Source organism: Eschscholzia californica, unplaced genomic scaffold, assembly GCF_041429995.1.
Source record: "Eschscholzia californica isolate CP2 unplaced genomic scaffold, dmEscCali1.0.p SCAF_5, whole genome shotgun sequence".
Taxonomy (NCBI): domain Eukaryota; kingdom Viridiplantae; phylum Streptophyta; class Magnoliopsida; order Ranunculales; family Papaveraceae; genus Eschscholzia; species Eschscholzia californica.
The window spans coordinates 21,926,026-21,934,541 of NW_028238472.1; positions in this window are offsets into that span (position 1 = coordinate 21,926,026).

Genomic DNA, 8,516 nt, shown 5'->3' on the forward strand with positions numbered 1-8,516 from the left:
TCTGAATTTGAAAATAACGGTTTAGTCCAGTAAATGTAAAATAAAATTAAAAATCTAACTTAAAATTTTTTTAGGTAAAAGACAAATTTTATTTAGTTAAAAATGTAGAAATTTTTATGTGTTTAGTTAAAAATTCAAATATTTATGTTTTGTTTGGTTAAAAATTCGAACACCATGCAACTATTTTGTAACCAATTGCAAACTCATCGCAGCTATTTGTAAGTAAATTGCAAGCCCATTGCAGGCAAACCCATTGCAAATAATTTACATACACATCGTAAACAGTTTGCAAATATAACGCAAAGAATTGCAAAGACATTGTAAACACAACACAAACAATTGAAAAGACATTGCAAACAATTGCAAACTCACTGCAAACAATAGCAAACTCGTTGCAACACAATAGCAAACTCATCGCAAACAATTGTAGAGACACTCCAAATAATTGCAAACCTGTTACACATTGAAAACATTTTTCAAACACATTGCAAAAAAATTCAAGAAAAGTTTGCAACCCACTAACATGAACAACAATTTATTGATGAATGGTTTCGTCCTTACTGACATGAATCTCATCACAGGTTTATCTAACATTTTTTTATTCTAATATGAGTTCATATTAGCCAATGGGGTAAAAGTTTGAAAAATCGAATAAGAAGAATAAGGGAGTCCATAAAAATATAAGGGAATTTTTTTCTTGTTGAACTGGAAAAAATTGATATTGTTTACCAAAATACCACAAAAAGTTTTAACTAAAGAAAATTGATGAAACTTTTTCAATCAAAGAAAGTCTTAGAGGAGAGTTTTGACAAAATATTCAAAATTAAATACAAATTAAATTCTTGGATATTAACATTTTCCTATTAATTCTTGGACTTATATTAACATTTTCCAATATCCATACTCATTCTTTTTTCCTTTGTTTTTTTGTACCATTTTTAAATTGTTGTCTTTATTAGGTAAATACAAATATCATTAACAAAAAAAAAAGGTAAATACAAATTATTATTTGTCTTTACAAAACTATTAAAAATAAAATTTGGCACAATTATTTCTGGAACGTTTTCTTTTTTCGCAAATCAATACAAACTGCAGTCTTTTTTTTTTGTTGAAAATACAAACTGCAGTCTGTCACCAACACACAACAGTTTCTTTCTACCATACTATAGTTTTCCCTAAATACTATTTTTCCTTTTGTACTAAGTAAACTATGCTAGTGTTTGTCTGATAAAATAATTGGACCATTCTATCATACTATAGTTTGTCTCGAATAAACACAAGTTTGTTCATTATTTTTTCTATTAAAATATGTATTTGTTTCTCGAAAACAAACACGAGCTGTCCTAGAGAGGCACTATTGAGCCAAATATTGGCCAACTTTGACCAATCTAGGAGTTAACGGATTGGCCAAAAATGCATGTGGGCTGACCCTCGTTAAGGACATCAGGGAGGTGGATCCTACAAAACCTTACCACCTGAACCCTGACATGGGAGGTTTCCATGAGTCTCCTAGGCACCTCAAACACTGTGCTAGTCTAGAGACACACAAAGAGATGGCCTGAGTAAATTCTTCACCATGAGCCCTGCAAGAGTCTCGAAATAGGGTAGTGATGTTTGCAGACTGTAGAAGTCACCTCGACACCTTGACCATCGTATTGCCTAGAGAGAAAAAGAAGGGAGAACTGAGTCAGCTCCGCCCCTGAGCTCTGGTATTGTCAGAAAGACAAAGGATGAAGGTCAGGAGAAGTCGGCTTAACGCCTTGAGCTCTACTTTGTCAGAAGAGAACCTAGTGACGGAAAGGCTAAATAAAGCCAATGATATATGCAAACCATTATATGTTAGAGGATTTATCTGTGTTAGAAGATACACACTCATTAGATATTATCCTCCAAACGACCACACACACGTGACTCTCATCAAGACCACGCACATGTGTCAGAGAAAAGTGGCCACAAACTTAGGACTATACAAATTTGAAGGACATTATTTAGACACTGGTCAAGGATGGAAAGCTAGACAAGTTCATCAAGAAAGAGACTCCGACTAAACCCGAGAAATACTATAATATATTGACCTTCACAAGGGAAGGGTGGAGTGGGATAAGGCTAGCTAAACACAAAGACCCACCATTACTTCAGCCCTAGCTCCAGCAGTGGTGAAAAAGAGAATGATTGTTCCAAGTCTGACAAAGGCAGTGTTGATCAAGTCTTGCCCATTGAAGGAAGAACTATCCTCACCATCATATGACAACAAGCAATTGGGTTGCACCAACAATGGGCAGGAGAAGTATGCCCAAGAAATAAAAGGCCCTCTTCCCTAGTTCAAATGATCGAAAACCGAAACTCTCCCTATTATGGGAGGCAAACGCCTGTAACTGTGTGGCACTGTACATAGTGTAATCAAAGTATACCCCGCCTCGATAAAAACATTCATTTTCTTATCCTCCGCTTCTTCTTTTTCCTTTATTTGATATCCAAATCAAAGACATTCTAATTTTTGAATCAAGAAGCATGTTTCGTTTAGAGTAATAAATCAGAAAACACAAAAGGAATCCTTTCTTTCCGGTCGTAAATTGCGAATGAGACTCAACTACGAATCATCTATTCTACATAACAAAGAATATTGGTTAGAAATACGAAAGATATCGAATTGTTCACTTCCTTAGTCTTCCTCCATTAATTTGGAATGAATGTATTTTTTTATTGATTTACCAATATAATTAAGGATAAAACCCTCACGGCCTCACCAACCATTGAATCAATACACTGAAACCAACCAACGGAAGTTTTAGTCTTATGTAAAACGTTATATTACCAATACCCTTAGAAATCTAATATATTTTATATTTTAATGTAAAGGAGTATCATTATGTCTTTCTTCCTAAGTAGAAGTTTTGTTTGACGTTTCTTCCGCCTTGCAGGGCTCCACTGGAAGGAAAGCCAAAACAAAATGTCACTTTCAATTAATGTCACTTTCCCATTATTAACAATGTCTTTGTTAATCTACTTTTTCTACAATTGCAACCCAAGTATAGTTTCATTTTCTCTCTCTCAATTAATTTCTTCTTTTCGATGAAAACAAAGTTTTATTTGCTGTCGAGTTTTTAGGGCTTCTGAAGAAAAGAGTTTAGCCTTCTTTCTTTCCCATCCACTCACGTGGGGGCCTCCTTAAAATGATTGAGAGAGAGAAGCCCTAATGATACTGCCTTGGTGCATTAAGCAGTATCATTACTGCCTTGTCAAGCTTAGTTTTGTTCTCTCTTATTGGTCAAAACTTTTTTAAGCTTTTTCCTTTCTTTTTTTTTTTGTTGAAAGCAAAACTTGTTTAAGCTTGGTTTTTTTTTTTTTTTTGTTGAACTAGCTTGGTTGTTATTATTGATTTAGATATTTGTAGTCATAAACAGTGAATTTTTGCATGTCAAGATCCAAACAACATTGTGGAAATAAAAGTTCATCCTCATGTTTTAATGTTATAATATTTATGTAATTTTTTATTGAGTTATATTTTGACTCCCAGTTGGTGACCAACTGATCATTGGGAAATTAGAATGACTGAAAAAAATGAAGGTTGTTGGAGAAAGTCGTCGACCGGTGACCTTCTACAACGACCTTCTTATATTGAAGAAGAACGAGATGGAAATAGTTGAGGTAAGGTGAATAAAAAGAAAAAAAGAATCTAAATTACAGAAATGTTATAAGAGTAGAATTAGAAGATTAGAAAAAAATTTGGGGCCGAATCGAACTCCCAGACACTTGTACTGGCCAAACAAAAATTCCAAACACGTATGGAGACCAAATCAGTCAGTTGGGGGTAAAAAAAAATTAACCCTTTTTTATTTGGAAGTGCCATTAAAACTTAGTATCTGAGGTAACACGATTAAAAAGTGTATAATATGTGAATGGATGGAGTTGAAAGCTTCCAGCAGTTCTAGTTTCGACTGCAGGACTTTCGGAAAAACATTTATCTTTCTTCGTTGAAACAAAAATCATCATTCAAACAAAAACAACTGATTCTTAGGGCTGAGAAAAAGTCTGAAAACCCAAAACCCGTCACGGGTAACCGAGTCCTTAAACCCCACGTGTACCCAAAACCCTAAGGCAGGTTTAGCCCAACCGACCCGATGAAATAAACGGGTCGGACTCGGGTTTTGAAGTGCTACCCGACATCTCGCCCGAGCCCGCCCGTTAAAATTTACCCGACATAAGCCGGTTAATAATGTCATCTATTTATACGTTAATACTTATGTACTTTGTATATGTGCTTGCTTGAATGTATTTATGTATGCATGTATAACATATATATATATATATATATATATATATATATAACACATAATTATACATTACTACATATAAGTATGATGGTGAATCGTGGATGTGATCAGTGGCGAGGCCAGAAAATTTTATGAGTGGGGGCACTTTTTTGTTATAGTTCGTGAAAGAATTTCATAGTATACGATCAGGCTATAATCAAAAACCAAAATTTCAACAAAATTTTATTTATAGTTTAGATATTCCATGGTAATTTTGATGTACAACAAGTAATAATTTTCTCATCAATATGGTTTGAGGATCTTTCTCCCGACTGCACTCCAAAAAACATTAAAATAAAAAACAAAGGAAGGGATGAAGAGATAGTGGTGAAGATTAAGAAATCGATGGTGGAGATGATGAAGAGTAAGTGATCGTAATGGAAAAAAGATAAAGATAAACTTTTCTTTGTAATAACATGTTTAATATAACAAACGTGTAAAAAATAATCTTGAAGTCCAAAATACAAGTCACTGAAAAATCAGACAGAATCAAAATTAAGGGAGTTATTTAGAAAATTCATCATCTATACGAAGTCGTTTGATTAAGTTGATCACTTTGAAGAGGCCAAAATTGAATTAGTTCAATTAATAAGAACCAATATTAGATCAAATTTGCACTTTATAAAGTATTTTCAATAAGCATTCATCTGAAACCAAACAACATTTTCAACTAACGTAAATAATAGACGTTCTACGAAGAAAGTGTAAGTAGTGGAAATTCAAGAAAAAAAAAAGTGTTATGTGTAGGTCGATCACAAGACCTCCATAATGTAATCCAAGCATTTCACCACTTGAGCTAGAGAAGAATTCTGTTTAAAATGTGGAACTATAGATACATAATATAGTAACAAGTGCAATTTAACACATACGAGTCACATTAGGGTCGTGAGGGCACAAACCCCGACGGGCCCCTATGTGGGCCCGCCCCTGGATGTGACGGTTGATTAATGTGACAAAATATACTAGTGACGCAGTGAAATGATATACAAAATAGATTAAATGTAGTTTGACATTTTTTAAATATATTAAGTACATATACATATATTGTTATCCGAAGTGCCATTTGACAAGGCATTGTTAAGACAAACTTAATTAAATTTTAGTTTAAATAGAAATTAAGGTACCATGGAAATGGAAATATTTTGGTCATTTCGACCAAGATGTTTCGAAATTTTGGTGAAAATTTGATACCCGACCACCCGATATCTGAAAACCCCGCAATGTTTGACGGATTTGGACGGGTTTTGGACACTAGAATTTCAAAATAACCCGCCCAATTAAGCCCCAGAACCCAAATGGACAGAGAGTTACAAAGCCCGATCGACCCGATCCGATGAATGATATGGACCCGATCAACCTGACCCAGACTAATTCCCGCCCCTGCTCATTCTACCTTGTATGTTTTTTCTGTTACAAATTCTACCTTATATTTTAGTTAAGTATTTTTGTCCACCCCTATTTCCTTTTTCTACCTCAACATAAGAGCATTAGGTGGATGGTATATGTTCATAATTGTCGTGAGACTCTCGTATCATATTTGATACCCCAACAATACAAGATTAGTAAATGACAAAATTTCACCTTCACCGGACTTTGAATTTGTGACCTCCACACTTATAAAATATAAAAGCCGTGACTTTTGGGAAAAAAATTCTCCAACAAATAAAAATTTTAGTTATTAAATATTGACTCGGGGCCGTATTTTTTTTGTCTAAAAATTGTCTTGATCAAACATTTTCCCCTAATCTTCGTCTTTCTCTCCTTATCTCTCTGTATTTCTTTTTTTTCTCTATCTCTTGCTCTCTCACTGTCTCGCACCGTCTCTCTTTTTCTCTTATTCTTTTCTCATTCTTCTCTTACTCTCTCTCTTGATTCTTTATTTTTTAGCTCTTATTATCTCTCTATTTCTCTCACTATCTATGTCTCTCGATCTCGTACTGTTTTTCTGTCAATCTCTCACTGTTTCCCAATCGATCTCTCATTATTTCTCTCCTTCTCTCACACAGACACCGCTTTGGCACAGGGAAGTGTTTCTTTCGTCGGAACTTGACATCGATGAGGGTTTCTGGTGAAACCCTCTTCGAGGATTTTGTGGCCATGAAATTTTTGTGACCATAACCATTTTGTGGCCACAAAACGTTTCGGGAGCGCGAACTCTGTAATTTCCATAGAGAGATCTATACAAACCTCGGGAGACAGAGAGGTTACAAGAAAGAGAAATAAAGACTGCTAGAGAACTATAGATAGTGAGAGAGAGATATGACTACAACAAGATAAATAATAAGAGTGATATACAATGAAGAGGGAACGAGAGAGAGAGAGAGAGAGTGAGATCTAGAGTGAGAACGAGAGAGAGATCTAGAGTGAGAGCGAGAGAGAGAGAGAGAGATCTAGAGTACGAACGATCTAGAGTGAGAACGAGAGTGAGAGTCTAGAGTGAGAACGAGAGAGAGAGAGAGAGAGATAGTCAGTGAGAGAGAGTGTGTGTGAAAGAGAGAGAGAGATAGAGAGACAGAAAGAGGACGAGAGAAACAAGAGAGAGAGAGGGTAACAGTGAGTTAGAGAGGAGAAGAGTGGAAAGAGAAAAGGTGGCAATGGTGGAAGAAATGGTGGTGGTGGGAAGTTGTTGTGGTGAAGGCGATAGAGATGATGAAGATTAGGGGGCAATGTTTGATCAAGTGAGTTTTTGGACTAAAATAAATTATGCCCTCAAAAATATAGAAAAAACACATGGATTCCCTAGAGATTATTCTTTATTCCCCAAAGTCACAGTCATTATAAAATAGAATGCACAACTAAGTGAGCAAATAATTGTTTGGTCTCTATTTACTTCAATGTAATTTACTTCAATGTAATTTACAAGTAAGGAGGATAATTCAAAAACTCAAAATTTGGAGTATAATAGGAAATCAAGTCCAAATCTGAAAAATATTTGATTTTTTTTTATGAAAGTAAAATTTACCTTAAAATCAACGTGAAAAACATTTTTGAAAATTTCTGAACAAATCTTAGTTTGCTCTCGACAATTTCACAAATTTTTGAACAAATTTGTTTTTGTTCAAAAATTATTTTGCAAAAATGTTCTGCATTTTGTCTTTTACATTTGACAAACACAGACTGACACTAATATGTTGGCTAAAGTATTTTTTGGTTTATCTTGTAAGGAAAAAAAATGATTTCCGCATTTTTTGTTTTGCTTTTGAAAGAAACATTTAGACTAATGCATTGTTTTATTTATCTTTTGTAAAAATTAAAATGTCATGCATATTATCCTTTGTATTTGACAAACCCACTAACGAATTGATAATTTTTTGGCTAATAATTATATATGTTGTTACCAACATAATTATGTATGTTGTCAACAGTTTATAACAACATATTTATCAACATAGAAGGGTAAAAAAGAGATTGTAGAAAAAATATGAGTGTTTTGTTAACAACGTAATTATATGTGTTGTCAACAGTTTAAAAAGTGTTAGTAAAAAATATGTTTTTTTTACATTATTCTTTTTGGATTTATTTTTGTCTATTAAGGTCCAGATTTTGGGTTTTTCATGCATTCTTTCTTACAAGTATATAATTAATAATCCTCAAAAAAGTATATAATTAATAAAGCTTGGACCAAAAGTCCATCTCAGGCCTAGATTTTTACTCCAATCTACAGGGTAGGGCTGGGAATTTAGCCCGGGAGCCCGAAACCCGGCCCGGAACGCCCGAGTTTGATGGGAAAAAAACCCACCCGAAGCCCGACATGGGTAGTGCCCGCCCGGCCCGCCTCTAGATAATGGGCGGGCTTGGGCTTCACGCGAAAAACCCTTACCCGATCATATTACCCGAGCATTAGGCCCGCTATAACTACCCGACTCATAAGACCCATCTTTCACGATCTATAGGCACCACTATTGTAGGGTTTTACATTATAAAAGGCTTATTTTTTTAACCCTAGCCATTTTCTTACCATCCAAAATCAGAGATAGCTTTTACAGCCAAGAGAGAGACGGTGATGAAGAAACAAGGTTAAAGAAATCACAATGAAGAGAGATAGTTGCTGCTTAAGAAACAAGGTTTAAGAAATGATGGTGGTGTTTTTAGTTTCGTTTCGTTTTAGATGTGTAAATGAAGGTAGTTTTTTTTAGATCTGTAACGATCTTTTTCTTGTTTGTTCTTCGTCTATTTCGTCTTTCTTAAAGGGTAATCTATGTA